We start from the raw sequence: 7,175 nt of genomic DNA, 5'->3' as shown, positions 1-7,175 counted from the left end.
CTTCCTTCAGTATCTTGATCTTCCCCTTTAAAATTTCTAGGTTTCAAGATTTTTTTAGATTTCAACACATTCATAATTAAAACCATTAATCCTTCATGACAAACATTTTCACCAGTCGGGTCATGCTGAATAGCTAGGGTAGGATTAGAGAGAGATTGCAATAGGTATGAAAGAGAATTAACCCTAATGTCATGACAAAAATGATTTTCCAACACAAAATGGTAACCATACAGTTTTGTATATCTTCCATCCAAAGTCAGATATTTCATAATAACATAGAACACAAGCCGCCATGGATGAGACATAGAAGCTGGGTTAAAATTAGAAGTACCTATTTTAACCGATCGATTTCTTTCCTATTTGGTCTCGACAAAGTCATCAATTGCCTTATCTGAGATCTTCCTTTCCCTATAGAAATTCATCCCATCCAACTCCAAACCTGTTGCCTTCGCTATGATTTCTTTTGTAACCTCCAGCCTCTAGTTCTCGACCATGATAGAACCATCCTTCCAAGATTTCAAAAACATAGTTGTGATTCTCTAATATGATGATTTATCCATTTGTGATTTATCTTGATGGTATCTATAGTCAATTCTGTCGGTCTGATTTTTTACATATTAATTTTTCTTAGAATCATGGTGAAAAAATTAGATGTGAGTTCTTTTGTTAGGTCCTAGGGTTTTAGGTTTTGGTCTCATATTTTTGATATCTTTTAAAATCTATGTGAAACCCTAGGTCTTTCCTTTTAAATCTTATATTGGTGCGAAAGCCTTAAAAATAACTAAATATTCTTTCCCACCTATGTCAAGGTCATTGTTGAGTCCTTTTGAAAAATCTTATCCCATTGTTAGATCTTGTTAGAATCAACGAATGTCACGTACTCACTATAAAAAGTTGCGAGGTTGTTTCCTATAGCAATGTAGCAACCATCAAAGAACTATGTCCTGGTGCTGAAAAATGAAGTCTGGCGCCAAAAAAGGTGTATTAATATCAAGACATTATGATCACATGCTATGTCCTAGGATTGTCAGTATCAAAGAAGGTTTTAGTGAATTGGCCTAGGATTGTTAGTATCAAAAAAGGACGCACGAGGAGGAATTCAAAAATGGTGTCACTAGAATTGAAGTTTCTCTGGTGACTCGCTAAGTCACTATCGAAAAATCTATGTGACCTGCCAATAGTGACATAGCAAGTCCTCGAATTTTAAAGGAAGCAAGAATTTGTTTTAAAAACTAATGTGATCACAAAAATTCCCATGCAAGTTCATAAATATGCATGACCAACTTCTTTGACACTAGTATTAATTGACAAATTTTCAATCAATGTGTTATTTTTCTCTGTCACTAGAGTTTTGACTCCGTTGGAAGTCACTATCTCGCTAGCCGAGAAGTTCGTGTTTTCACCAGTAGCGAGGTAACAACTAGTTGGAGGGTTGTGATGTAATGGGAATTTTAAAAGAGATGGGCCCCAAACAAGTGATTCATCAAAAATGAGTTGTGCAGATTAAATGACACAGTGGCATCCTACTTAGCATTTATAGGCCAAAAGTTTTGACTCCACCGGAGCTCGCTATGTCGCTACTAGGAAGTTTGTGTTTTTTGCTGGTAGCAAGGTAGTGACATGCCTAAAAATGACAAAGAGAGTAGAGTCAAGGAAAAATGATGTCATTCAAAATTAAATAATATATATGTGTGCCAACATGTTAAGCCAGCTTAGTGACAGCAGTATCCTGGACCCACTCCCCATGCATAGAACATGTAAATGATTCTAAATCATCAGATCAAGCATAAATCGATGATACTCACTAACTAGCTATGGAAAGATGTGTGAAAGTTATGTATAGAGAGGTAGCGAGTGAGGGACCCACCATTGTTCTCTTAAGGGTTGTATCAAATGTTTTCCATAGGATCAAAGTAAAATCAATGGTTATCGCTAGCTTGCCATAGAAAGGTGCTCGAAAGTTATGTATAGCGAGGTAGCGAGTTGATGACACATGTCCTCAATCATCCATGGGCCCATTTTGAAATGCTAGTATTAGAGGAAAGGTACAAATGGAGTTATTTTATTAGGTTGACTGCCAGTGTATTAAGAGGAAATGTGAGTTAGCCCAATTTTCATTCTGTGATGGTAGGAGTTTTTGAAGATCGATGGCACAAATTTAAAACGAAGTATGGTGCCACTCTATTTATCTATTTTGTGCATTTATGATGAATGAAAGCTTTGCATGTGAGAAAAATAGAGTACAATATAGGAGATTTCATCACTTCCAGTCTCACTTAAACAAAGATTTCACATTTTTTGAGCATAAGAGCCTGTTGATTGTATTGTGTTAAGCCTAGTAAAGACATGAGGCAATTTCTTATCTGTTTGAAGAAAAATTGCAAAGGTTTAGAGAAGAACAAGTCTAGAAAGTCAAGTAAGTATTCACATAAAACCTCTGTAGCATTCTAGTTCCTATTATTATGATCAAGATGCCTCCTAAGAAATAATTTTCTAGGAAAATTAATTATATGGATAGAAATGTCCATGATGATTTGCTAGAATTACTCCCAAAATCCACCATCGAGCCTGCACAAGTCAAAAGGTTAATTTCCTTAAACCCTAGGCTTAAGATTTTTGATGGCCTATATGACAAGGGGAACTGGGTTAGGGATGCAAAAACTATGCAAATTGGTCTTGTCGTGTTTAAAAAGTGGTTTTTTAAAGAGGAATTTGTTTGCCCCACATGCTAACGTCTAGAATTTTGATTTGGGAAAGCTAGTAGTCCCAAGTGTTTTCATGGATTACGATTTTCCTGAAGCCATTGCCAAGAATTATGACTAAGCTGTTAGGGTGGTAAGAAGAAATGATGGTGTGCCTCTAATCTCGATTAGTCCTGAACAAATTAGAGAGGCTTTTCACTTAGAACCATTGTTAGATTACCATGTGCCAATAAATCTACTAGAACTAGAAAATGAATACAAAGCAAAGAAGGATGTGATTAGGGGAGGTGAACTGAGGTCACACATTGGTACAATAGGAACTCTACAAATAATTACAACAACCTCTAGGGAACCTTTTAAGAAGAGTCTTTTCACTTCCTGGGCTGTAGAAATATACAGAACCTTGTGCCATGTTTTTGGTGAGGATGAGCAGGATTTCATGCCCATCAGCCTTATGTATATGATGGTTCAAATTGCTTCTTTTGATGTAGATGTTATGTTTGATTTTGCCTCCTTTTTGGCTAAGGAAATTCATACTGGTTTAGTTGGAATTGCAAAGGGCAAAGTGGAGAGAACTTTTGGTCACTATTCTCTATTGATGTATATGTTCTTGTCCAAGGGGGTGACATATTTTGGTAATAAGATGGAATTGAATAGAGAAGAGAATGGGGAAGCATTTCTAGTCCAGTTGTGGAGTGCAGATATGACTTGGGATGCAAATAATGCCAATTTTGTCAGATTTGATAGGTATTTTGGTTCTAAATTGAGATGTCTCATATTAAGAGGCAATCCCAGAATCCCTAATGTATTAATGGACCTCCTCAAACCTATGGAAAAACCACATAACTTGAAAGTTTCACATAATTGGGGAGATATCATTACTTACCCTATTTCTATAGTTTTCAAAATCTATGGTTTTAAAGGGAGTCCTCATGTCTTGCCTTACCAAGTACCCATGAAGGTAGGAATGGCCGAAGTTTTGTGGCAATTAGGAGGAGTAGAAGAAATGTTTTTGTTGAAAAGGCAACAAGGGTCAATTTTCCATACCTGTATAGTGGCCCATCAGTTCATGATTACCAAAGGGGGTTGGCTCTTTTTGAGTAAAATTTTGGATCAGTATATGATGGCTGTCTTCCATCCCCGTTTTTGTGATTCTAAGGGATTTTTTAATCAAACCTTGAGGCATAGAATTAAGCTGGGATAGGTCAAGCATGATTCATATTATCTAGAGGACATTATAAGGAATGAATTCTCATTGCAGGAGTAGGAAACTAAAATAAATAAATGGAGAGTTTATTCCTCGATCCTAGAATTCATTCATTGTTTTGATCAGAGATATAGTCCTTTAGATAATGTTAATATAGAGGCTAACAGAATAAATAAGCTTATGAATAACTTCCATGGAATAGTGGAAGCTATGAATGAGAAGAAATAAATTTTTATTGATTCTTATGCAGATAAGGCCAGAGAAGTCATGAAGAGGTTGGTTTTCACTCCTAATATAGGAGCTGGTCAAATAATTGTACAAAAGAAGCCTGGTTACACTATAATTCAAATAAAAGGGCTCCTGTAGATAAGGGCAAGAAAATAATGGGATCCACTAGTACAACCCAAGAGGAGAGACCTGATGAACCTAGTCCCAAGAGGCAAAAGGTAATGAAAGAAGAGAGGCCTCAAATTAAGGAATATTCACCCACTCAATCCCCTTTGAGGATTGGAGAAGAATAGATCACTGGTGAGTAGATTGAATAGATGGGATCACAGGGAGGTATTTTTATTACTCAAGCGGAATTAGATGAGGGCAACCCTCCAAAACCTCCCCTCCCAAGTTTGGATCTAACAATAGCAGACTATAGAACCAGGGAATTGGACCCCATGTTTGAATAGGCAAGTCATCAATTTTTGGTTGATGACAGTTTCATGAGATCTCAAGCTTTCCAACAGTTTGCATGTAGGGAAAACATGGATATTTTTGAAGAGAGATGCAAAAGCTTAAAAATAGAGCATCCAAAAATAGATGAAGCTTCCATCCATAAACAAACTAAAGAAGAAATGATGAAAGAATTTCAGAATATAAGCCCTAAGGAGGGGAGGAAAATGGTGAAGACATTTGACATTTTATTATTACCAAATTGGGATATTGCTGATACCTTATTTTTTAGTTCTATTTCAAATAAATTGAATTTGCAAGATCACAATGGAAAGGATTTCAGGGGCACTGTATTTGTTGAGGATCAAGCTACATTGGTTAGTTGGTCATTAACAAGAGGATCTAGAGCCACACCATCAAAATCAAATGAGTTTGGATTGATGGGAAACATAATTGTAAGAAGGGTTGATGATACTTCACATGTGTAGGCAGCACATTGGAATTTGGATTCATCCAAATTTCTTTTGGCCACTACTAGGAAGGAGGAATAGGCTATGTTCGAGTTAAAAAATAAATATGAAACAATTCTTGAGGCCTATAATAAGGAGGCAAAAAGGAGAATTGAGCTTGAAGACAAGCTAATGGGGAAGTCTACCAAGCCAAGAATAACATACCCCCGTCCTCTAGTGGAACCTTTTAAATCCACCCCCCTTGTAGAAATACCAGACACACCTCAAAGGCTAGAAAATTACACAACTGAGGATTTTGAAGAAGAGAAAATCAAGCTACGGGCCTTACATGTAGAGTTAAGTATGCAATATGAGGATAAGCTTAGAAAGGTCCTAATGTATTTAGTAGATAAAATTGAATGGGCCTTGTTCTATGATTAGTTGGCAAGAGTAACAAGTATATGGGAGGAACTAAAAACCCATGATGAAACCCTCAAGCCTATTATTAATAAGTGGGGGAAAAGGGAGAAAGAAATCACCCTTTTATGTTATTCAGTTATAAGGTCTTCCCATGACCATATTGAAAAAATGTACGATGTTGCTAATGACCTATCAGATTTTGATAATAGGAGAATTGCCCTGCAACTAAAAATTGTTTCTTATTTAAGCATGTACAAGAATAAAAAATTTGATTTGTTTCCTTGTGCCTTGGATAGAAAAAGTAAATTGAAAAATAAAGATGCATGGAGTAAAGAACTAGATGACCTATTCTGCATAAGGATAAATAAAGTTGTAAACAAAAAGGGACATGCCTGGTGGGCCATCACGACAGAGGAATTGGTTAAAGTCTAGTTATTTTTTGATTCTTTGAGACAAGAGTTTGTTGGTCTTGAAAATGAGACTAACTATATATTAAAGAAGAAAGATGATATCCTATAATTTAGTTGGCCTAATGATGCACAATTTAACACCTAGATGGTAGATATTACTTCTAATGAGTAGTTAGAAGAAGGCAGTACAAATGATGATGAAGAACTGAAAGGTGAGGTGCAAATCATTGATACATTAGCACCAAATTTGATAGAAGAAGAAGGTGAAAAAGTAATATTGCTTGTTCAAGGTGAAAGCAGTGAAAATTCAGAGGAAAAAAATGATTTGGAGGCACCACAGGATAACCCTTTGTTGGCTAGTTTGGTAGCCACGTATTCTAAAGATCTGAAATAGTAGGGGACAAATCAAAAGTTGATGATTTGAAACAATAATAGAATGGTCCTACCCAAAGAATTTTTGATGCACTTGGCATTCTGTTATGCTCATTTTTGTCTCTTGTTATGATGTTTTGTTTCTTGTTTGGAAGGACACTTGTCAATCACAATTTCCCTTTGCTTGTTGCAACTCATGTCTATATAAATGAGTTTTCAAGGCAATGTGATGGTCCAAAAACTTGTATAATTTTTATGTTTCCCAAGAAAAGTACAAACAGTCGATCCAATAGTATGTAGTTGTTTTGAGTTTGCTTCCACTTGTACTCTTTGGTGATATTGAAATGACAGAATCAACAAGATGTTCTGGGCTTTTCTTTGAATTCTATTGGTTATTGTATTAGTCATTCAAAAGGATAATACAAAGGGGTATTAACAGTATATTTGTGTCACCAATTTCTGTCTCCATTTTATGAGTTTTTTTACTTTGAAGTTAGTTAAATAAGGTTTAATTGGCTGAATGCAATTTGGATGGGTTGTATGTTGGTTTTATTGTTGCTTATAATTCAAGGAATTATGGAAATGCTTCAGTGAATTAGTAGGGTTTGTGAGCTTATAAAAGAGATATTTCATAAGAAGGGAAATGGGTGATTACAATTGATTTATTCATTTTCAACTTATTTGAATTAGATCTCCCACCAATAGTCAATTTTCTGCCCAATGGATAAGACACTAGTCACATGAGTCAGAAATGAGCAAGGGTGAATTTTGCTACTACATATCAAATCACTTTTATATAATCAAAATTATTTCATTCCATTTTGTTTAAAGTTACAAATGCTGGTTACCACTTAGTTGCATATAGTTTTCTGAGTCTTAGATAACCACTAATTCTAGGAATACTTGTAAACTAATAGGAGATTTATAACCAAATCTGCTTATAGGGGATGCA

Source organism: Cupressus sempervirens, chromosome 10 (genome assembly GCF_028749045.1).
Source record: "Cupressus sempervirens isolate cs-2001-9-10 chromosome 10, ASM2874904v1, whole genome shotgun sequence".
NCBI lineage: Eukaryota > Viridiplantae > Streptophyta > Pinopsida > Cupressales > Cupressaceae > Cupressus > Cupressus sempervirens.
The sequence above is the reverse complement of the archived record's forward strand: the minus strand, read 5'-3'. Positions refer to the sequence as shown.